The 23,354-nt window shown below is 49.9% G+C and overlaps 1 protein-coding gene across 1 annotated transcript in view; it reads right to left on the reverse strand.

Moving 5' to 3' along the window:
• Window positions 1–24: 24 nt before the first annotated feature.
• Window positions 25–23,354, reverse strand: part of LOC103306219 (alpha-2-macroglobulin-like protein 1) — a 31,728-nt gene continuing 8,398 nt past the window's right edge. Inside the window, exons 6-15 of the mRNA XM_065552311.1 lie at window positions 22,654–22,868; window positions 22,163–22,286; window positions 21,808–21,892; window positions 19,993–20,074; window positions 18,801–18,977; window positions 3,797–3,871; window positions 3,405–3,576; window positions 2,874–3,088; window positions 2,346–2,561; window positions 25–1,277 (exon numbers count right to left, since the gene is read on the reverse strand). The gene's annotated coding sequence lies outside the window, so the exon portion shown is untranslated. The remainder of the gene's footprint in view (window positions 1,278–2,345; window positions 2,562–2,873; window positions 3,089–3,404; window positions 3,577–3,796; window positions 3,872–18,800; window positions 18,978–19,992; window positions 20,075–21,807; window positions 21,893–22,162; window positions 22,287–22,653; window positions 22,869–23,354) is intronic.

Here is a 23,354-nt window from a genome sequence, read left to right on the forward strand (position 1 = left end):
CATGTTTCCCTAGCGCCAGCCTCTATAGGGAGGGGTCACCCACCATGGAAATGCAATAGTCTCAGGGGAGGAACTGCGCTGTCATCCTAGTCTCATTTAGAGCGTCCGCTTTTCACTATACACCATGGTAACCCCTGATCCCAGCTGTAGTCTCATGGGAGATTTCCCCTTTCTTTATACCTTGATGCTCAAATGTGCAAAAGTGGCCTTGCACGGTGGGTGCCTTCATTTGTGCCAATCTTTAGACACCTGGGGCCTGATTGTCCCCCGCCATGTGCCCTGTGCTGTTGTTTCCACCGGTGCAACGTGCAGTCAGAATGTTAGCACCAGCGTGAATGAGTGGAGAATTCGGATCTGGCAGCATGTCACATACTGTGGACTGGTGTAAAACAGAGTCAGTGTGCAACTGTCAGAGAGACACAGAGTTTAAAGTCAGAAGGGCCACCCCCCTTCTCCCCCGATCACCTAGTCTGACCAGCTGTATATCACAGGCCACCACCACGACTCAGCACCTACACACTAAACCCAACCAAAATGACACCAAGTATTACAGTCCTCAGGAGACTAGACTATGATATGCCACAGGCAGAGTCTAGGCGGGACCAAGGTGCACCAGTGACTGAGGCCCCTGCAAAGGCAGGGAAATGATTAAGTGAGATATACCCAGATAATCCTGGCATTTGACTCACACTCTCACACCGCAGAGACAGGAGGAAAAAACCCAGGGTCCCTGCCAATCTGACATGGGGGGAAATTCTTCCCAACCCCACACATGGCGATGTTAGACCCTGAGCTTGTGAGCAAGACCCAGACAGCCCAGCCCCTGAGCGAGAGAAAATGCTCGGTGCCACCTCAGCCCTGGCCCACCCTCCCCCAGTCCCATCTTCAGCCCCAGCCATCCCTGCTACTTCAGAGGAAGGTGATTAAAAAAACCCCTCTCAAAATCCATTGGGGGAAAAAAAATCCCTTCCTGGCCCTTGCAGGTGGTTGGCTGAAGCCCTGAAGCATGAGCTTTAGGAACACAGGACATAAGCCAGAAGTGAGCCACAGGGCTGCTGAGCCCTGCCCCCACCATCACATGCACCCTCGTCAGACAGTCACACTCATAATTTCATCCAGCTCTCTCTTGAAACAAATTCAGTGGTTCCCCCCACCAATTCTGGTCACCAAGGACAATCACATACTTGCCTGCATGCAGGTGAGACTCTGTGGAGACAGATGTTCCATGCTGGAGTCTTTGTTTGGGTTTGTTTTCTATTGTCAGTTAAAGAAAATGCCTGTGGTGAAGAAAATCGAAAGAGAAGTTGAGCAAGTCACCCTTTACCTGGATGAGGTGAGTTCAACTCAAACTTCCTTTTAGAGCTAAAAGGAAGCTACCTGCATCCAGGTAGAGGTCTGAGGTGAGTGCCAGGGCTGGTTCAGCCTGTGTGTTGTGCGTGTCCCTCCACATTAGTGTTTCAGGGCCTAATCCTGCAAGATGCTGAACGTTGTTGGCTTCATGGGGAGCTGGGGGGGATCAGCACTGCCCAGGTCAGGGCCGCAGCCTGCACCACTCTACATCCCATAAGGTGAGGCTCACCCCAGGGCTAGTAACATCCATGGTGCTTGGGAGGATGCGGGAGGACCATGTCCTAGGAAGACTGGGTCCGCAGCAGCACTTAGGCCTCCCAAGAGGAGTGGGAAAGGGGGACCCTGGCTGGCTGGCGATTGCCACAGAGCTGGAGGCTAACAGAGCCAGAAGTCCCTGTGCACAGGGATGGCGAGTGGCAGCTGCGGGTCTCCTACCGGCTGTGAACGGTGATAGGAAAGCGGATAGCCTTCAGGCCGATGCACTCTGTCCGCACAGACAGTGCAAAGGTGAGGTCGCTCCTTGGGGGAGGGATATTGTATTGCAGGGTGGTCTGTCAGGAGACACAGAGAGAGGCAGACATGGACAGAGAGCCCCAGTGCAGGGGCAGATGTCACAGAGCAAACCGTGCTCTCCAGGCCTTCTGCTGTCTCACACAGTCGGGGGAAAGGACCATCCTGAGGACTGGGCAGGTTGGGTGGCTGCGCTGTCCCGCTGTGTCTGGCAATTGGTCGCCAGGCCTCCTGGAAGACAGCAGCTCCTCCAGCCTGGTGGGGAGGGACTCCACCATCACTGACTGAGAGACATAAAACCCCTTCTTAGACCCTTAGCTACCCCATCCACCCAGCCCTGGGGACCTGGGGCAGGATAGTTCCCAATTGCCTGCTCTCCAGTCCAGGCTGAATACCAGGGAGTTCGCTCATCTCCTTCCTACACCAATGGCTATCTCAATGGGGTCTTCCCCCAGAGAGGACCCCTCTCCCTTGCCCAGACTGACCTGGAGGAACAGGCACCCGTGGCTCTGAGCCTGAACTGTGTAGCTGCTGGGGATGGCTGGCAGCTGCGCCGTCTGCAGCAGAAGCTGGTTGGTGTCGTTCACCTGGATCTCATGGCTGAAGCCCTCAGAGGAGATGGAAGCATGGAGGTCAGGGCCATCTTTGCTGTAGGTCTTGAGGCCATACAAGGCTAAGGCTTCAAGGGCAACCACAGTGCCCTGGAGAACAGACATATGATGGGGGGAAAAAGAGTCACATGCTTTCTGTGAACTCCCATCCCTCCTCCTGCCCCACCCCTCACACAACGGCAAGGGGCAACGTGGGGAGAGATAGAGGCTTCCCCTAGAACAGACAGCATGAGCTGGAGAAAGATTTCCCCCTCCCAGCCCCCATGTGCAGGTAGCTCCACACAGCCTCCCAAGCTAGGTGGTTTGTTCCCCTCAGGACAGCATTACGGCCTACAGCCCATTGCTCTTACAGGCCCCCAGATCAAGGTGGGTTCTCTGCCTGTGAGGGAAGCAGCAGGTTACCTGGGTTGAGGCAAAGTCTCAATAAGATTTCTGCTGCTTGGTGAGCCAGCTCACGATCTGGGACGCTCTTCTGATGTCCGCAGAAGATAAGTTTGGCTTCAAGAGATGAACCATGAGGTTGCTAGATGTCAGCTCCACATCAACGGACGGAGCCGGATACCAGTACATGGAACCCTCCTTCGGTTTGGGCTGCTGGGTCCAATACATTTGCCCATCTGAGGAGAAGTGGATAGGAAAGACACCTGGTGTATATTGTCTACAGTGAGGGCTTGGCCAACAGCTACTGGCTCTCCCAATGCCCTTCAGTTATGCCCTGCAGCCCCCCTGCTATTCCCATCCTGGGCTCCCCACACAGCTCTGCCAATGCCCCTCAGTCCTGCCCTGCAGCCCCACTGCTATTCCAGCCCTGGGCTCCCCACACAGCTCTGCCAATGCCCCTCAGTCCTGCTCTGCAGCCCCACTGCTATTCCAGCCCTGGGTTCACCTCACAGCTGTGTCAGTGTCTCTGTCCTGACCTCCAGATTGTCATACCTGCTAGGATGGCTGATTGATCCAATCTGTTTACTATTTCTTTCCTCATTACCTCATCCCCAGCCAGAGCAAAGGCAATTGCTGCTAGTGCTTGGCTGTAGAGGCTGGAACTGCCAGGATCAGCACTGACTAGTTCCTTTAGGCACTTCAGAGCTTTCTGCAAGACTGGGTCCTAGAATGCAAACAAGGGAGTAACATATATTATCGAGGTACCTAACGGAGGGCAGTGCAGACAGAATGTGTGCAAAGTTATGCAGAGTGTACAGGCTGCGAGTGCTCTGACTAGGCAGTCAGCGAATACCTGGAGCACATGCAGATCATGCTGCCAGCGAGCATGCGTGCGTGCAGAGTTCACTGTTTTCAGAGAGCATGTTTCTGCTGCTGATACTCACCGACTGCTGCACCCCCGAGCGAATGAAGGCTGTGGTAATGGCAGTGCTCAGCCCAAGTCCTTCCTCCACTGCACCCTATAATTCCCCAACAGCCAGAGCAGAGGAAAGGAAACACAATGAGCACAGAGCACCGGGAGGTTTCCAGTCTCTGCTACCCTAGCCCAGTTCTCCCTAAGCCACCTCCCTAAATGAAACACAGCTGCACCTACCACAGCCATGGTACCATTCACCTGAGAGGAGGTGGTCTGGGAAGGGTGTTTGAGCTTCCCCCTCTGATGAAGCAGCTTTCACCTCACAGCACACACCTTCCTAGCACAAACTGCTCTCTTCTTCTAGAGAGTACTGGGCTGATTTCCCTTCCCCGACCACCTTGTCTCCCAGTGTGCCCAGTCTCCCATTCCCAGCTTCTGGGAAACAGAGGCTAGGGACACCATCCCTCCCCATCCTGGCTAATAGCCACTGATGGACCTATCCTCCATGAACTTATCTAGTTCTTTTTTGAACCCTGTTATAGTCTTGGCCTTCACAACATCCTCTGGCAAAGAGTTCCACAGGTTGACTGTGTGTTGTGTGAAGAAATACTTCCTTTTGTTTGTTTTAAACCTGCTGCCTATTAATTTCATTTGGTGACCCCTAGTTCTTGTGTTATGAGAAGGGATAAATAACACTTCCTTATTTACTTTCTCCACACCAGTCATGATTTTATAGACCTCTATCATATCCCTCCTTAGGCGTCTCTGTTCCAAGATGAAAAGTCCCAGTCTGATTAATCTCTCCTCATACAGCAGCCGTTCCAGACCCCTAATCACTTTTGTTGCCCTTTTCTGAACCTTTTCCAATTCCAATATACCTTTTTTGAGATGGGGTGACCACATCTGCATACAGTATTCAAAGTGCGGGCATACCATGGATTTATATCAAGATGCACCTCGTGTTGGTGATGCACTCCCCCCCCCCCACACACACATTTCCTTTCTGTCACTCTCTGTCCTCTGAATAGGATTCAGTACTGGGGAAGGCAGACCACGTTGCTTGCTGAGGGGGTCACGGGACGGTCTGGCAGCAGGGGCGGTTGCTGCGAGGGTAGTAGGCAGGGTTGGTTGGAGATGGGGTTGGTTCAGGACACTTCTGGGCTGTCCCTTTCCCAGAGGAGCAGGGATCTCCCACAGCCACAGGTAGAGAGCAGGGAAAATAACCAAGTTTTTGGTTGTCTGCCAATTCCAAAATATTGGATTGGGGGTGGGGGAGAAATCACTTTGCATCAAATTGAAAATGAAACTTTTTTGCAAATCGAAACATGGAAAAATATTTCCTTTTGGTTTGAACAAAACGTTTTGTTCCGATTTCGACCCTCTCTGTAACGCTTGCATTGTTTTTAAAATTAAATGAAAAGAAACTTTGAAACAAAAAGTTGTTTTGAAGCCCCCCCAAAAATCAAAATGTTTTATCACTTTTTTTTTTTGGCCAAAACAATTCAGCAAGACCCACCCAAATTCGCAAACTGTTTCGGTGCTGCTCAATTTGCATTTGTCACCAAAAAAGTTTCAGCCAAAATTTTTGGCCTAGCTCTACATTTACAGTCCCCGTTAAATACGGCCCCGACCAAGCACAGCCCTGGATCAGAGGAGATCCTGGCTCCAAAGAATCATAGAATATCAGGGTTGGAAGGGATCTCAGGAGGTCATCTAGTCCAACCCCCTGCTCAAAGCAGGACCAATCCCCAACTAAATCATCCCAGCCAGGGCTTTGTCAAGCCTGACCTTAAAAACCTCTAAGGAAGGAGATTCCACCACCTCCCTAGGTAACCCATTGCAGTGCTTCACCACCCTCCCAGTGAAAAAGTTTTTCCTAATATCCAACCTAAACCTCCCCCACTGCAACTTGAGACCATTGCTCATTGTTCTGTCATCTGGTACCAATGAGAACAGTCCAGATCAGTGCTTCTCAAAGCCGGTCCACCACTTGGTCAGGGAAAGCCCCTGTCGGTCCGGGCCAGTTTGTTTACCTGCCGCGTCCGCAGGTTCGGCCAATCGCGGTTCCCACTGGCCGCGGTTCACCACTCCAGGCCAATGGGGGCTGCAGGAAGCGGCGTGGGCCGAGGGATGTGCTGGCTGCCCTTCCCGCAGCCCCCATTGGTCTGGAGCAGCGAACCGCGGCCAGTGGGAGCTGCGATCGGCCGAACCTGCGGACGCGGCAGGTAAACAAACCGGCCCGGACCGACAGAGGCTTTCCCTGAACAAACGGCGGCCCGACTTTGAGAAGCACTGGTCTAGACCCATCCTCTTTTGAACCCCCTTTCAGGTAGTTGAAAACAGCTATCAAATCCCACCTCATTTTCTCTTCTGCAGACTAAACAATCCTAGTTTCTTCAGTCTCTCCTCATAAGTCATGTGCTCCAGCCCCCTAATCATTTTTGTTGCCCTCTGCTGGACTCTTTCCAATTTTTCCACATCCTTCTTGTAGTGTGGGGCCCAAAACTGGGCACAGTACTCCAGATGAGGCCTCACCAATGTCGAATAGAGGGGATTGATTACATCCCTCGATCTGCTGGCAATGCCCCTATTTATACAGCCCAAAATGCCATTAGCCTTCTTGGTAACAAGGGCACACTGTCGACTCATATCCAGCTTCTCGTCCACTGTAACCCCTAGTTCCTTTTCTGCAACACTGCTGCCTAGCCATTCGGTCCCTAGTCTGTAGCAGTGCATGGGATTCTTCTGTCCTAAGTGCAGGACTCTGCACTTGTCCTTGTTGAACCTCATCAGGTTTCTTTTGGCCCAATCCTCTAATTTGTCTAGGTCCCTCTGTATCCTACCCCTACCCTCCAGCATATCTACCACTCCCATAGGCGGCAGGTTTGTATAATTTTTTGGGGTGCCCAAAATGGTGGTGCCTCCCCCCCTGCTCCCGCCCTGTAAGCCGATATATATATATATTATTAAATAGTGTAAACATGGACTGGAAGCCTTAAGCATTTAAGTGCAATGTTTCTCTTTATTGCACAATATCACTATCAGAAAAATCCATTGTTGACAGTGGTCCTACAAATCAAGAATTTGTTGCTGGGATAAAATGAAGCTACAATGCATCGGTGCCACAAGATTACAAGGGTCAATTAAAAGTGGAAAGTCAGAAGCAGCACTTGCCTGCTTCAATATGCAATATTATATTTTGTTGCACCTGTTGTGATGAAGTGGGAATGTTCCTAATGTTTTCTCTGAATACTGTGTGGGTGCCTCAGTTTCCCCTGCAAGGTGCCAACTGAAAGTGTTGGGGACAAAGAGATTAGGTGGCCTCCTTGTCCAGAAGAGACTCAAAGGCCAGAGGAGGGAGTGTTAGTTTGGAGCTGGCTCGGGAAATGGGGAGAGGCCCAGAACTTGGGTCTGGGCTCCCCACCCCCCAAGATGGACCTGACCCAGGAGTCCTGTTTTTTGTACCTACAAGCTCTGTTTTAGACTGTGTTCCTGTCGTCTAATAAACCTTCTGTTTTCCCGGCTGGCTGAGAGTCATGTCTGACTGCAGAGTTGGGGTGCAGGGACCTCTGGCTGCCCCAGGACTCCGCCTGGGCGGACCCGCTGCGGGAAGCGCATGGTGTGGAAGGGGATGCTGAATGCTCCGAGGTCAGACCCAGGAAGGTGTAAGCTTCTTGCCCTGGAGACAGTCTGCTCAGAGAGAGGAGGCTCCCCCAGAGTCCTGACTGGCTTTGAAGGAGTGGTTCCAGAGCATCCCAGCATCCCCTTCCACACCGTGCGCTTCCCGGAAGTCCGCCCAGGCACTCACACTCCCTCCTCTGGCCTTTGTCTCTTTTCCAAGCATTAGGAGGCCACCTGATCTCTCTGTTCTCCAACACGTTCAGTTGGCACCTTGCAGGAGAGTGGCCTAGGCCATTAATTGTCCGGAGACAGGGTTTCGGCCATTCTCTGTGCAGACACCATCACACTGGCCCTCTAGGGCTCTACAACAATCACACCCCCTTATCCCACCATCTAGATCCTTAAGAAATGCATAGGGGAAACTGAGGCACCCACACAGTATTCAGAGAAAACATTAAGAACATTCCCACTTTGTAACACTAGTTATATACTTTAAAGGGTGTAAAATAATTGAGTATTGTGCTAAACACAATGATACTCCAAACTGACCACCAACTTTAAGTTGTGTGTTTTTCCCCTCAGGGAGGGCTCTGGGGTGGGGCTGGGGATGAGGGGTTCACAGTGCAGGAGGGTGCTCAGGGTTGGGGTGCTGGGGCACAGGCTCTGGGGTGGGGCAGGGCTGGGGATGAGGAACTTGGGTGCAGACAGGCTGCCCCAGAGAGGACTCACCCCCCAACTGGCAGCAGCAAGCTCCAGGGGAGGGACCCCTCCTCTTCCCCCGCAGCACACTCACTCTGCACCACAGTCACTGCACATGCTCCTAGGGCCTCTCTCAGGTCCAGAAAGCCCACTCGCCTCCCCTATGGTGGGTACTGTGGGGGGGGCGGGTTGCCATCATGTGTGGCCTCCCCTGCTGCTGCCCCTCACCATAGCCTCACTGGGGATGGGGCTGCCCCTTGCCCAACGTGGGGCAGGAGTGGGGACTGCAGGGTGGTGGCTGGGGGAGGGACAGGGTGTCACAAAATTCACCCAAGCCCCAGCTGCTCAGGTCTAAGAAGGCCCCCTCCCCAGTGGCGTAGCCAGGTTCTAACATCAGGGGGAGCGAACACATAAAAAAAGGCGCCACCCGACATATCAAATTACTAATCACGTAGTAGGGTTTACAATGTTATAACAAGAGATTATGTGATGACCATTATCCAGTCAACTTGGGGCTGGTCCACACTAAGCCCCCAGTTCAAACTAAGATACGCAACTTCAGCTACGTGAATAACGTAGCTGAAGTCGAAGTATCTTAGTTCGAACTTAAAGGTACTTACCGCGGGTCCACACGCGGCAGGCAGGCTCCCCCGTCGACTCCGCCTACTCCTCTCGCGGAGCAGGAGTACCGGCGTCGAGCACTTATGGGATCGATTTATCGCGTCTAGACAAGACGCGATAAATCGATCCCAGAAGATGGATTGCTTGCCGCCGAACCAGCGGGTAAGTAAAGACGTACCCTTGCACACTACTATTTGGAATTAGTGATAATTCACAGAGAGAGAAAGAAGAAAGCTGAATTTAGAGAACAATTATTAACCAGATTCCTGGTTATTCACCAGCCACTTTGCTCCAGTCCATAGCACAAAGCACCATAAACCCAGTAGAATCTGGCCAAGAGAATATTCACCTTAAATTGGCATCTGCTACACTCCCCCCCTCCCATTCCCAGTCACCACTATTCAGGAGATAGCTAAGTGAAAAGGTGGCATGGCTGAAGCATTTAGCAGGCAATTGAAAACTAGTATAGAGTCTGTACAGTCCCTGAGAACACTGCTTAATTCTGAGCACTGGGTCTGCAGCTAGTCAGCAGTGAGACTGAGGAGACATAACTGGCACCTTAAATAGGGTTACCATAATCCAGCAATCAAAAAAGAGGACGGGAGGAGCCCAGCCCCATCCTGCCCTAGCCCCGCCCCTGCCCCTCCCACTTCCCCCCCTCAGAACCCCCAACCCTCCCCCCGCTCCTTGTCCCCTGACTGCCCCCTCCTGGGACCCCTTCCCCTAACTGCCCCCCAGGACTCCACCCCCTACCTAAGCCTCCCTGCCTCTTGTCCCCTGACTGCCCCCTCCTGAGACTCTCCCCCCATCCTAACTGGCCCCCTAGGACTCTACCCCCTACCTGTACCCTGACTGCCCCAACCCTTATCCACCCCCCCACCCCCAGACAGACCCCTGGGACTCCCACGCCCCATCCAACCACTCCCCACCCCCTGACAGCCCCCCCAGAACTCCCGACCCATCTAAACCCCTCTGCTCCCTGTCCCCTGACTGCTCCGATCCCTCTCCCCACCCCTGCCCCCTGACAGCCCCCCCCAAGAACTCCCAACCCCCCACCCCCCCACTCCTTGTCCCCTGACTGCCCCCTCCTGGGACCCCTGCTCCTAACTGCCCTCCAGAACCCCACCCCCTACCTATTTATGTACAGGCGTGACTACCTGCCCTTTCCTGGTTACTATACGCGGCCAGTCCGCATCCACATCCAGTAGTTAAAAAAAAAATAAACTAATAATTTAAATTGGAATTTCATCCATTAATAAGTATTTATTATATAGTTAAAACCATTCTATTGAAGGACAGATATTAAATAACACTAAATATGTTAATGTTCAAAACAATATTAAAAATTTGAAAATTTAGAGCATGGAAACCAAAATAGCTAAAATTTAGTTTTGGCAAGATACACGGAATGGAAACTCCGGGATCTTTACCTGTCACTGAATATAGCCATCATACCAATAGTGGAATATAAAACAAGTCTACATATACTCTCCTTAAAATTTTTACTTCTGTCCATTCCCAATAATTGTAACAAATCATTATTACCTTCACTCCACTTGCCACGCGCCCCAAGCACAAAACCAAAGAAGTGGATATTTTTACCTCCCGTTAAGTTTTTAATTTCTTCCTCTAACTCAAGATAATAAGCCACCTTCTCACTGTGGGCTTGTTCCAAACTTCCGGCATTATCCTCCCATCGCACTGTAACATCAACCACCACTGCTGTATCTCCTTTTATAAATATAATATCCGGCTTTCTTAACTCACCCTTACTATTTCTCAAATGGGGCTCTATCATTTCCTTCCACCCTAATTTACCAACCTTATCTACAACTGCAGACACTACTCTATTATGCCTTTTTATCCTAGCATTCTTAGTCTTATAACATTGTCCTGAGATATGGGGAACAGTCTCCCGCACTTTACCGCACCATCTACAAAGAGCATTCACACCTCCCCTTCCTCTTGCTAATGTCTCCCTAGTAGGATAAATATTTGCCCTAAGCTGCAATGCTGCGATATACGCTGACGATTTAACTTTACTAGAGTTTCTAAAAATCGAATTACTAATTAAATCATTTTTAAAATATTTTATCCCTATTCCCTGACATCTCAGTTCCGACCATCTTAAAAATTCCTCTTCCCTCCATTTCTTGGGATGAGATGTTACTGCACTAAATGACAATATTTTATCCACAAGATTTTCTCCTGCATATAGATAAGATAGGTCCATCCAATCATCTCTCGAGACAATATGTCTCCTCCATTTACGAATTAACATATTTGGGATTTGCACACTAAACTTAGTGAGAGCTAAACCACCATCCCTACCTCTAGAATAAAATATCCCATCTGTGGTACACTGAGGTAAATGTAAAATCTCTTTAACTATTTTTCTAACTAACACATCAAGATCGTCTAAAAGATTAAAAGGGTGTTCTATTAAAAGAAGATTATAAAATAGCTTCGGTAAGATGTATGTCTGTAAAATTAATATTTTTTGAGCCGTTTTTAATGGGGCCTTAATTAAATTCTCACTCCAATCTTTCAATTTTTCTTTAAGTACCGGTCCCCCTACACCTATCCAGGGATCTATTCTAGCCCCTAAATATTTTTCAAAATCCCCTGGTTGAACATATTCAATCTCCTCTGACCCTATCTGCCAATTATCCTTAGGATTAACTACATAGGTTTTATGTTTAGTTAAAATATGAAAGCCTTTCGTTTTCTTCACATTAACAGAGAGATTAGTATTTTTACAAAACTCCTCTAAGATACCCAAATTTTTGATCATTCCTTTATATGAGCTACTTAAAATTGCCACATCATCGGCAAAAGTCAATGACGTGACACTATTACCCTTAACATAAAAATCACTTCCTTCTACTTCTAATCTAGTTAAAAGGGGATCCATAGCAATATTAAACAAAATTGGGGACAACGGGTCACCCTGCTTGACACCCCTCCTAATTAAAATAGACTCAGTAGCTTCATCACCCACCCATACCCTAGTTGTGCAATTATCATAAAGATCCCTAATAATATCTATAAAATGTTCATCTATACCAAATCTTCTCAACCCGGCTATTATATGTCCGTGTCCCACAGAATCAAATGCTTTAGCCAGATCTACGAACACTATTGCAATTTCATTCCCATTTCGTTTAGCCCCTTTAATCAAATTATCTAATATAGCAATATTTTCCTCACACCCAGGGGCGGATATAAACCCTTTTTGTCTACTACATATCTTAACTGTTTCCACCAGTCTTTTTGCTAATATTTTGGTATAGATTCTAATCCAAACTGACCCAATTGTCAATGGTCTCCAAGATGTTAACTTCTTCATTTCCTCCTCATCTTGTGTCTTTGGTATTAAAATCGTTCTATTTTTCTTAAATTCATCTGGTACCTGTCTATTTAGAAACCATATATTAAAAATTTTTGTAAGTATTAAGGAGTCTAAATTAAAAATATCCCACAAATTGCTCACTTTTACTTTATCTGGGCCAGGAGCACTATCTTTTCTTATTTCTCTTAAAGCTATTCTAATCTCATCCACAGAGATCGGACTCATTAATATATCATTATCCGCATTCTCTGTGGATGATGGCCACCCTATCATATTACCATGTCCAATTGTTCCCAAAATATTTACATAGTATTCCTCAATTTCTTTCATAGGGATAGCACACTTAGCCTTATCTGGCTCTCCCATTATAATGCGAGTCAATCTTCTTCTATCCTTATCAAATAATTGTTGATAGAATTTATACTTAGCTTTCTTTGTAGCATATCTCCTAATTGCATTAAATTGCTTCCTTCTCCCCTCCTTTCTCATCTTCCCTTTTCCTTTATTCCTCAACTCTATTTGACTTTCATTTCTAGGGTCCTTTCCCTCTACTAATGAATAACATAATTTTTCCAACATTGCCCATCCGAGAGCTTTTGTTAAATCCTCCTTTAATAATCCTACAATTTCCCCTAAACTATTTATTATTTCTCTTCCCTCCCTACTTTGTTTTCCCCGTTTACATATTTTCTCCACTAAATCCACTTCTGGATGTCCTTTTAGTGGGAAAATCCTCTCTCTTGGGGGCGGAATTTCTAATATATTTACTCTAATGTCCTCTACCTCAGTCACTTCCTCCCTATCTCCTGTTACCACTAACTTCTTCTTTGCTAATTCTCGTCTTTTATCTGATATTTGTTTATTCGTTTTGGTCCTCATCTCGCTCTCAATACATTTATTTATATTCCTTTTCCCAATATATTTCCTTTCCAACTGTATAAGCTGCGCAACCTCATCTTTAGTCCATATACGAGATCTAGTCGATCCCTCTTTGATCTTACTTTTAGCAGCCATATCTTCTTTTCTTTGCTCATTCCTCACAGCAGGGTGTCTATGTCTACAGTGTTGGCTCAATCCAGATCTAGTATGAAAACCAAGCCCACAGACCGAGCACGTATGGCTCTTCATTGGGGTATCCGCCTTCTTGGGTATGCACTTGGGGTAGTGGCAAGCTATATTATGATATTGAGAAGATTTTCCACATTTACTACATACAACTCGTATGGCTTTACTTTTATGAACCACATTAATGTGTTTGGCCCATTTACCAAATGTTGGTAATATCTGGGGACATATTGGACAATTAAAACTATCAATGGGATACTCTAAATAAAAAACCCCATCCTTCCACGAACTACTTTCTAATATATTTATATTACTACCAGTACTGTTAAGATCCTTATTACGATCCCTATTAAAATCAGTACTTGGTCTAAAACTATTTAATAAATTAGACCCATTAACTAAATGAGCATTAAGATATCCCGATTCCCTAACATATGGATCATCAAATGTACTTAAATACTTAAAATCTGGATTAAAACTGTCCATAGTTAAATCATTAAAAGTGTCCCTTGTAAAAACCATCGGTAAGATAGATAAAATCTCCTCACCATGATCATCACAAACATTCTCCTCTACCTCCTCTCCATGCTCCACTGGGAGGACTTGATTCTCACTCTCATTCTCATGAGATTTCATTATAGTCCACACCATTTTATCCATTGGTCCAGCGACCCTGATCACACCCCTAATATATTTAACACTGTCAGCCGGGGCATCAAAGCCAACAGCGGGGGCGTTATTAACCCGGTCCAGCGCCAATCCGGTATAAAAATATAAATTACTTTTTTCCATAGCTAAAAGATTTACCCTTCTCAGGGGGAAACTAACCCTTTCCAGGGGGAAACTAACCCGTACCTGGGGGAAACTTACCCTTTCCAGGGGGAAACTAACTCGTGCCTGGGGGAGACTACCCTTACCAGGGGGAATCTAACCCTTACCAGGGGGAGTCAACCCGTACCTGGGGGAGGCTACCCTTACCAGGGGGGCATCCATGTGGCACCATATGGGGCTGCCCAACCCCGTCCCACACCCCACTGAATGTGGGATGTGGGTTCGTCCTCCGCAATCCGCCTGGCTATCCAAGAAAGTTACCGACTCTCACCACGAGGAGGTAGCGGTTGGACTTGCAATTCTCCCTGTTCCTTGTCCCCTAACTGCCCCCTCCTAAGATCCCCCCCAACTGCCCCCCAGGACCCTACCCCCTACCTGTACCCTGACTGCCCAAAACCTTATCCACCCCCCCACTCCCAGAAAGCCCCCCCCGAACTCCCGACCCCCCCGTCTCTTGACTGCCCCCTCCAGAACCTCCCTGCCCCTTCTCCGACCCCCTGCCCCCCTTGTTGTTGGCCTTTCTTCACCTAATGTCTGGTGAACTTGCTCAGGAACTGCCTGAGCTGTTCATCCCGGCTGGCTGGCTGGCAGGGGAGGAGGAGCGGGGGAGGAGCTCCAAACTGCAGGAGCCGATCTGCGATGCAGGGAGGGAGGGAGGGAGGAGGAGGAGCCCTCTCTGGCTGAGTGTCGGAGCCCCAAGTAAGTGACACCGTCCGGCCGGCAGCACTGTTAGCCGTGCGTGCTCTGCATGGGGGGGAAGTCCGGACATTTACAAATTCCCCCCGGACGCTATTTTTAGCTTAAAAAGCCGGACATGTCCGGGGGAATCCGGACGAATGGTAACCCTACCTTAAAGCACATTTACCCTCCTTCCTTCACAAGCTGCACTAAGCACAGTTTCACAGCCCAGGGTGCAGCACAGGGGGGGAGGGTGAGTACGGGGGGGGTGGAATAACCCAAAGTCGCTCCTTTGCCTCCTGGTCCTGCCGCTCCCTCAGCCCCCTCCGTTGAAGAGAGACCACGAGGAAAAAACACCCCCCCCTTTTCCTTCCTTCTCCACCGGCACCATCTGGGCTTCAGAGCCCCCTTCCCTCCCTCGCGGCTGCCTCACTCTGCATGGGGATGCCGGGGGCCGCTGCTCCTCAGGCCCCCGCTGCGCTGGGGGGACTGCGCTGCCACCCCTTCCCCTCTCGGCAGAGCCCACCCCGGCTTAGGGAGCCTCCTCCTCCTCATCCCCAGGGAGCCCGGCAACCAGCCGACGCCGCCTGCAGCCCAGGAGCTAGCGAGCAGGGCTGGAGATGCAGAGGGGGCGGTGCGGAGCCCAGCGCCAGCCGGTGGCCACACGCAAAACCCGGCTCCAGACTCCGAGTCCAGAGCCTAGTGCTGGCTGCCTGGAAACTGGAAAGGCGCTGCTTTTGGAAAATGTGCACAGAGGGGAGTGGCTGCTCCCCCCCCAGCTACGCTACTGGGCGGGAGGGGACGCTCTGGGGTGGTAGTAGCAGGGGCCCACTCCAGGAGAGAAACCCAGCTCCAGATATTATATATGGAGATATCCTATCTCCTAGAACTGGAAGGGACCCTGAAAGGTCATCAAGTCCAGCCCCCTGCCTTCACTAGCAGGACCACATACTGATTTTGCCCCAGATCCCTAAGTGGCCCCCTTAAGGATTGAACTCATAACCCTAGGTTTAGCAGGCCAATGCTCAAACCACTGAGCTACCCCTCCCCCCAATATTGGTAGAGCACAGCCCCCAGCCTTGAACATTCCTGGTGCTCGGGCAGCACGAGCCCATATAACCTGCTGCCCCTGACCACTCCTCCCAGTTTAGTGTCATCTGCAAACTTGTTGAGAGTGCAGTCCATGCCATCTAGGGTGACCAGACAGCAAATGTGAACAATCGGGATGGGGGTGGGGGGTAATAGGAGCCTATATGAGAAAAAGACCCAAAAATCGGGACTGTCCCTATAAAATCGGGACATCTGGTCACTCTAACGCCATCCTCCAGATCAGGGGTAGGCAACCTATGGCACGAGTGCCGAAGGCGGCACGCAAGCTGATTTTCAGTGGCACTCACACTGCCCGGGTACTGGCCACCAGTCCAGGGGCTCTGCATTTTAATTTAATTTAAAATGAAGCTTCTTAAATATTTTATAAACCTTATTTACTTTACATACAACAATAGGTTCGTTATATATTATAGACTTATAGAAAGAGACCTTCTAAAAATGTTAAAATGTATTACTGGCACGTGAAACCTTAAATTACAGTGAATAAATGAAGACTCGGCACACCACTCCTGAAAGGTTGCCGACCCCTGCTCCAGATCATTAATGAAGATATTGAACAAAACCGGCCCCAGGACTGACCCTTGACTGCCAACTAGACATGGAGCCATTGATCACTACCTGTTGAGCCCGACAAGCTAGCCAGCTTTCTATCCATCTTATAGTCTATTCATCCAGCCCATACTTCTTTAACTTGCCGGCAAGAATACTGTGGGAGACCATATCAAAAGCTTTGCTAAAGTCAAGGAATAACACATCCACTGCTTTCCCCTCATCCACAGAGCCAGTTATCTCCTCATAGAAGGCAATTAGGTTAGTCAGGCATGACTTGCCTTTGGTGAATCCATGCTGACTGTTCCTGATCACTTTCCTCTTCTCTAAGTGCTTCAGAATTGATTTCTTGAGGACCTACTTCATGATTTTTCCAGGGACTGAGGTGAGGCTGACTGGCCTGTAGTTCCCTGGATCCTCCTTCTTCCCTTTTTTTAGAAATGGGCACTTCATTAGCCTTTTTCCAGGCATCCGGGACCTCCCCCGATTGCCATGAGTTTTCAAAGATAATGGCCAATGGCTCTGCAATCTTATCCGCCAACTCCTTTAGCACCCTCGGATGCAGCGCATCCGGCCCCCTGGATTTGTGCTCCTCCAGCTTTTCTAAATAGTCCTGAACCACTTCTTTCTCCACAGAGGGCTGGTCACCTAGGGCAGGCTATCCAGTGACATGGCTTCCCCAGCAGTGTAGCTGGGCTTTGCTCCTGACACACAGCTCAAGGGACAGAGTGGGAGGCAACACTGAGGAGTCTGGAAAGAAGCTGGGGGTGCGTTGTACCATCAAGCCGTTGTTGAAGAGCTTCCCCATGCTCTGGAAGCAGCCGGATGGCGTCTGGCTCCAGGTCAGGGCCCTGGCAGCATCCTTTATGTTCTGCTCATCTATGTGGATGAGGTGCTGGGCTTGGCGAAATGACTTGAGGACAAGAGCGGTCAGCCTGAGGCCAGGGAAGAGATGGGAGGGGGGACAGAGAACGAGTGGGGCGCTAGTCCCAGAAGAACCGTTTCTAAAAGGACACAAACGTCATGGTGTCTCCCATGGTATTTTGCACGTGGGGTGAAACAGGCTGCCCCCTGATGTAGTATTAGGAGAGTAGGAGGGGGCAAACAGAAGCAACACAGACACAATAAAAAAGATCTGAAGCTTTCAGCCCTGAGCTCAGACTCACCCCAACCCACCAGGACATTTTGGAGTTTCTGAAAATTCAGTGTTGTTTCTCCCTTCTGGTCCCTGCTATTCTCACCTCATGCCCCAAGTGCAGGTAGGGCCAGTAGGGCTGAAATCCCAGCTGCAGACCTGACTCAGAAGCTCTGTGTAGTGCAGTATGGACGGGTCAGCAGGACTGAGGGACCTAACTGCAAACCCAGGTGTACAATGCAGCACGGACGCTTACGCACGAGTTTGTAAACACCGAGTCCGCAAGCCAGGGTCCCACAGATCCAGGCTCAGCGTGCAGCACAGACTTACCCAGAGAGCCATGGGCGTCTTGTGAGAGGATAAAGCTTTTGCAGTCAGATTTTCAAAGGTGGCATCTTACGTTGGGATGCCCAACTTTGAACACCCAAACATGGAGACCCCCCAAATCAGTACATCAGCTCCCGAGTGAGATTTCCCAGCCCCAGTGTCAGTTCAGAGCAGCATCCGAATCTCTGAACCATCTCAGGTTCCCTATACTTAGGGCAGTGCCTCCCTGACCAGATCTGCTCCTCTTTGCCATGCCTGAACTGAGCTAGGCCAGCTCATGCTCTGGGGATCTCTGCTTACGAGGTGTTCCCTGGCCCAGGGCCTTCCCCAAAGGCACTGTATGAGCCGTCAATGTGCTTATACCGGAGCTGCCGCTGGTATCCTGCGGAGAGCCAGACAGACAGTGAAGATGTTTTGCAGCCATCCCATTCTTTGGGTGAGCGATCTCCCTCCCAGTTCCTCTTTATAATAATCATGTTCAGAGTTTTGCACCTGAGCAGCGCAGCCAAAGGGATCTGCAGAGGTATGTGAGCACTATTGTCCCCCTTGAGTAGATATGGGATAAAGAAGGATTCTGCACTCATTTACACCGTCAGTCTGGAGTAACTCTTGTGACATCAGTAGAATTATGCCGGATTCACCCAGCTTGGAATCCAGGAGCTGGACTCTCCTTACAGCTTCATCATGTGATCGGCTTAGGGCTGGTCTAACCTAGAAAATTAGATTGACCCAGTTTATGTTGCTCTGGGGTGTGAAAAGTCCACACCTCTAAGCAACGTAGTTAAGCCGATCTAAGGCCCCCGTGTAGACAGCACTAGGTCGACAGAAGAATTCGCCCATTGGCCTAGCTACTACCTCTCGGGGAGGTGGATTACCTCTGCCAACGGGAGAACCTCTCCCAGCAGCATGGATAGCATCTACACTGAAGCACTACAGCAGCACCACTGTAGTGCTCTAGCTGTGCCACTGCAGTATTTCTGGTGTAGACAAGCCCTTAGTGAACTCTCACAGCCAGCAGCCCAACCTACATTCAGATCTGCTCACCACTTTCCAGGAAGCCAGCAGCTTTCTGTTTGATCTCTTGGGTCAGCTGTCCTGTCTCCTCCAGGTACTGTGTGATGAAGGCATTGGGGGCGAAACGCACCATGTTCTGCTCTCCACATCCACTGGACATCTGCAGGAGGCCGTCGATGTTCTGCAGTGCTGTCCCCATGATGTCTCCTGTGATACCCGAACCGTGCCATAGAGGGCTTTATAGATTTATAGACATAAAAATCCTTTTTGCTGACATAGCCTGTGAAATAACCTAGAAACATAGGGCCTGATTCACCTCTCCCCTACTCTGCTGTGAATCAGGAGTCATGCCATTAAAGCCAATGGAGTTACATCAGGGTAAAATTGGTGTGATAGGAGAACCAGGGCCATAGGAGATATCATTACTGTTACAGATTAAGGACCCATCCAGAAGTCCAATGGCACACCTCCTACTGTGCTGAACCAGACCACAAAACCTACTAGTCCAGGATCTGAGGGGCCAAGGCAGGATGAGTCACAGGAAGGCATAAATTCCCCATAATCCATCTCGCTGTGCAATACTTCCTCTTGGGGGGTTGGTGGGGGGGGGGAATTTTCAATTGATTCCCAGGTGGAGATCACTTTATTCACTAGAGCATGAGGTTTCAGAGCCCTGGTCATTATTATGCTAGCTAACAGCACTGCAGATGCTGTTCTTATTCGTAGGTCTACTTTTTAACTCTCTAAAGCCATTTTCCTCTAAATCCTGCAGCAAGGAGTTGTGCAGGTTAATTACGCTTTGTATGAAAAAAGTATTTGAGCAGTGTACTGTCCATTTTATCCTGCTCTTTTAGGAAGTAGCTTCATAATGGGGCTTCTCCCATTTAGATGCTTCCAAAGGACATGCGTATATTTTAAATATTCAAAGTGTGTGTGAGAAAGAGGCTCACTGACTGGGCAGTGATCTTGCAGGGAACAATCTTGCATTGGCTAAGGGGATTCGGGGCAGGAGGATGGACAAGAAGGGGGCTGTGGTAACAGAAATCTTCCACCTTTAGTTCATACAATTCTATGCATGCTGATCATCACAGTAAGTGGAGTTCTACCCGGGGTGAATTTGCTCCTCCGTGAGAAGATGGCATTAGAAGGAGAAAGTCTCCTGCATGGAGAATCCTGCTTTCCAAGAAGCCCTGGCTGAGACAGACAGACAGTCACTCCTCACCTAGAGTGGAAATGTGAGCTCTCTCTGACCCTGGCACCACATCCCGGCACAGCCAGAGTGATGGTCTCTGAAGTGGTGTTCCCTGCAAACAACAAAAGCACTGGCCTGTCAGCATGGTGGAGTGACATGGGAGCCCAACCCACGCTAAGCATCCCCATGAGACCAGCCTCCTCAAAGGGTGAATGAGATGTGGGATCCTCTGGCCCTGAATGCGCCAATAATTGACATCAGATTTCAAAAGATTCCCTGGACACTGATGATCTCCTGGGACACAAAAGGGACGGTGAACATTACAGCAAGTTACACTGACAGGCAGTCCCCGCACCTTCCCTGAAGCCGTATCGATGTGGGGACGAAGGTGGAGGGTTTGCCTTCTTCCAGTCCATGGAATGGCGGGGGGTCGTCTGTTATGCTCATGTGGGTAAGTGCAGTGGATTAATAGCAGAACGGCATAGTGTTGCTGGGGCGTCGTAACATGGTATCGTGATGGCCTGATGGAGTGGATGCAGTGGTGCTGGGGCTTGCTGGCAGAATGATATGGCCAGATATGTCTGCAGTGCAATGTAAGTCCAAGGTTTGAACTCAGGCTCAAGCCAAACCCCCCTCCGTCTACGTACAAATCGCACTAACCCGGGGCTTGGATCCAGGGGCCCAGGACCCCACAGAACGGAGGGTCCAAGCCTGCGTCAAGCTGGGACTCAGGGTTCAAGCCCTATTGCTTTGCAGTGTAGATTCGGCCCCACTGGAATCATGCTCTGGAAGTCGGCCAGAAGTATCCCATGATCCCATGGGCTGACTTTCTTTGTCCTCTGGACAATCAACTTTTCCCACACGGCCCAAGAACAAAAGGCTAGAGCGGGCATATTTTGGGAGGGTGCTAGAAAGTCTGGGATGGGGTGGTTGGACTTGCAGTGTAGCTGCTGGAGCTCCAGCTTGGGTTCAACAATTCCTAACCTAGGATTACAAGAGAGTGTAGATGCTCAAGCCCTACGTTAACGAGCCCAGGGTCTGCTAACTCGAGTTCTACTAATCCTGGGCTCACCCCGCAGTGTGGACATACCCTTCGAGGCAGGTGTGGGACAAGCTGTCAGTGACAGGGTGGCATAGTGGCTCTGTGACATGGTTATTCAATTGTTCAATGGTACCAGGAGCTTGTGCTGCCATGAAAGACTTTATTGTCTGACAGCGGCCCCCTTCCCGCAAACGTCCCACAGCTCCTGTCTGTCCCCTCTCATCAGGGCTCCTCTTGCCCAGCCCGATATCATGGGGGTTGCTAGTAGATCACATTATTTCTGTTTCACCTCCCATCTCCATGCACACATAAATGTCCAGTAGAACATCAGCTGCCTCCCCGCCCCCCCGATTCCAGTGCCCAGGAGTGGCCCCCCCTCCTTTTGGGCACAGAAGGGAGGTGTGGGTGTTCTCCTCTGGCAGTCCCTCTGCTTGGCGGGAGAGTGCCAACAGGCTCAGAATGGGAAATACTGAGAGATAATAAGGCACCATAAGCACCGGAGCAGCTCCTGGGATCCCCAAAATACCTCTCAGAGTGGCCAGGTATCTGTTAGACACCAAACCCTGGGGACTGCACAGGGCAATCTGTGCTCATCAAGAGACTCTAGTCAGCCTCACCCCGAGGCATTGGGCAGGCCTGGACTGACCCTGAGGGGGCTAACCAGGGGTTATCTCCCCCCTCTCCCCTGCATAAGTGAATGGCTCAGTGTAAGGCTGTGACTGACACAAAGTTTTTCAAACCCCATCCTCAGAGGACCCCACAGCAGGACCTGACCTTGACCAGCAGGGGTTTAATCACTGTACCTTTCCCTCCTGTGTCTAGCACAACAGTCACGTTCTCTGTGCAAATGTACAGTTGCCTCAGCAGTGATGGTGACATTCACCTCCCCTGTAAAACCAATTGTAAATATATCGAGCTATACCATCTAAAACCTGCACTGGAATTTGGTCAGCTGGATCCTTTCCTCCAGTTCACCCAGGCCCTCAATCCTGGCCTGCAGCCCCCTGCTATTCCAGTGCTGGGCTCCCCACACAGCTCTGCCAATGCCCCTCAGTCCTGCCCTGCAGCCCCCTGCTAGTCCAGTGCTGGGCTCCCCACACAGCTCTGCCAATGCCCCTCAGTCCTGCCCTGCAGTTCCAGTCACTCACCCCTCCTTACCCAGTTTTGTAGCCTTCACATCCCAGGAGAAGGTTTTTGCCAAATCAGGGCAGAGACAGGCGATGAAATCGACATTCGATTGCACGAACTCAAAATCCCCAGAGTCCTTTAGGTTAAGTAGGATCTGAGGTGAGACAAAAGGGGAACTGGGGTGAGATTTACTTCTGCCTCTTCCCCTCAAACTTCTGATCTGGGTGTTAGTCAGGCCCCTAGTCCCAGTCAGGGGGGCATTGGCACCTAATATGGCAAATAACCTGGGAGCAATTAATCCCCAGCGGACACCACAATTCCTTTGGGGCTCAGCCCTGCTGGAAAGGGGCAATGGGGAAGACTGGGGTGGGATGAGGTTGTGAAGAGCTGTCTGGATCCCCAGCGATCCTGTTTCAAGGTGATTGATTAGGTCTACCCTTCACTGAGGTAACACCTTGTCTGGATCTCTGTCAATGGGGAAAGTGTATTAGAGGGCCCTTCCCCCCGGATAAGCCACTTACCCCCATGCACTGCGTTAGGTAGCTGAACACTTTGACCTTCAGGGGGAATGACTCCCCCCGGATCACAGAATAGGGCAAGGCCAGTTCCACAAAGAAGGGCTTGAAGGTCCACAGGCTGATGGTCTCAGAGATTCCCAAACCACTGTGCTCTGAGGTACAGAAAGTCATGGCCTTCTAGTCAGTGGTTGTGCGGCAGCTCAGCAGCCCCCGAGTCACTGGGGAGAAAAGGAGAGGTGCTGTTCCGAATGGGACTGTGCAACCCCGTGTCCCATCAGCACCCCACTGTTGCCAACACACTACAGTGGGCGGGGGTGGAGGGAGTGTAAGGTTATGAGGGCAGTTGCCACTTGATAATTAAGACTGAGGCTAGTACTCCATTATACGCTTGATTTTCAACAGCTCCTTCACTTCACCCGAAAGAACCAGCTGCTCTGAAATTTCACATGCTATATCTCATCCTAGGGTTTTCTGGGTGATTTGATGGGGACAGGAAGGGAATCAGAAAGGAAGTGATGGTGTTTCAAAAATAACACCCCTGGAGCTGACTTTTTGGAAAATATCCCTGATTTTTACTGGCTCATGATATCTCCAAAATGGCCTGGCCTCCAAAGTCCACGTTAGTTTTGTTGGCCTCACTGAGAAGAGGTGTATTTAAGTATTATGGGGTTTGTTTGGTTTTAGTGGGGAAATGACAAAGTGTA

This window comes from Chrysemys picta, chromosome 1 (genome assembly GCF_011386835.1).
Source record: "Chrysemys picta bellii isolate R12L10 chromosome 1, ASM1138683v2, whole genome shotgun sequence".
In the NCBI taxonomy this organism is placed as follows: domain Eukaryota; kingdom Metazoa; phylum Chordata; order Testudines; family Emydidae; genus Chrysemys; species Chrysemys picta.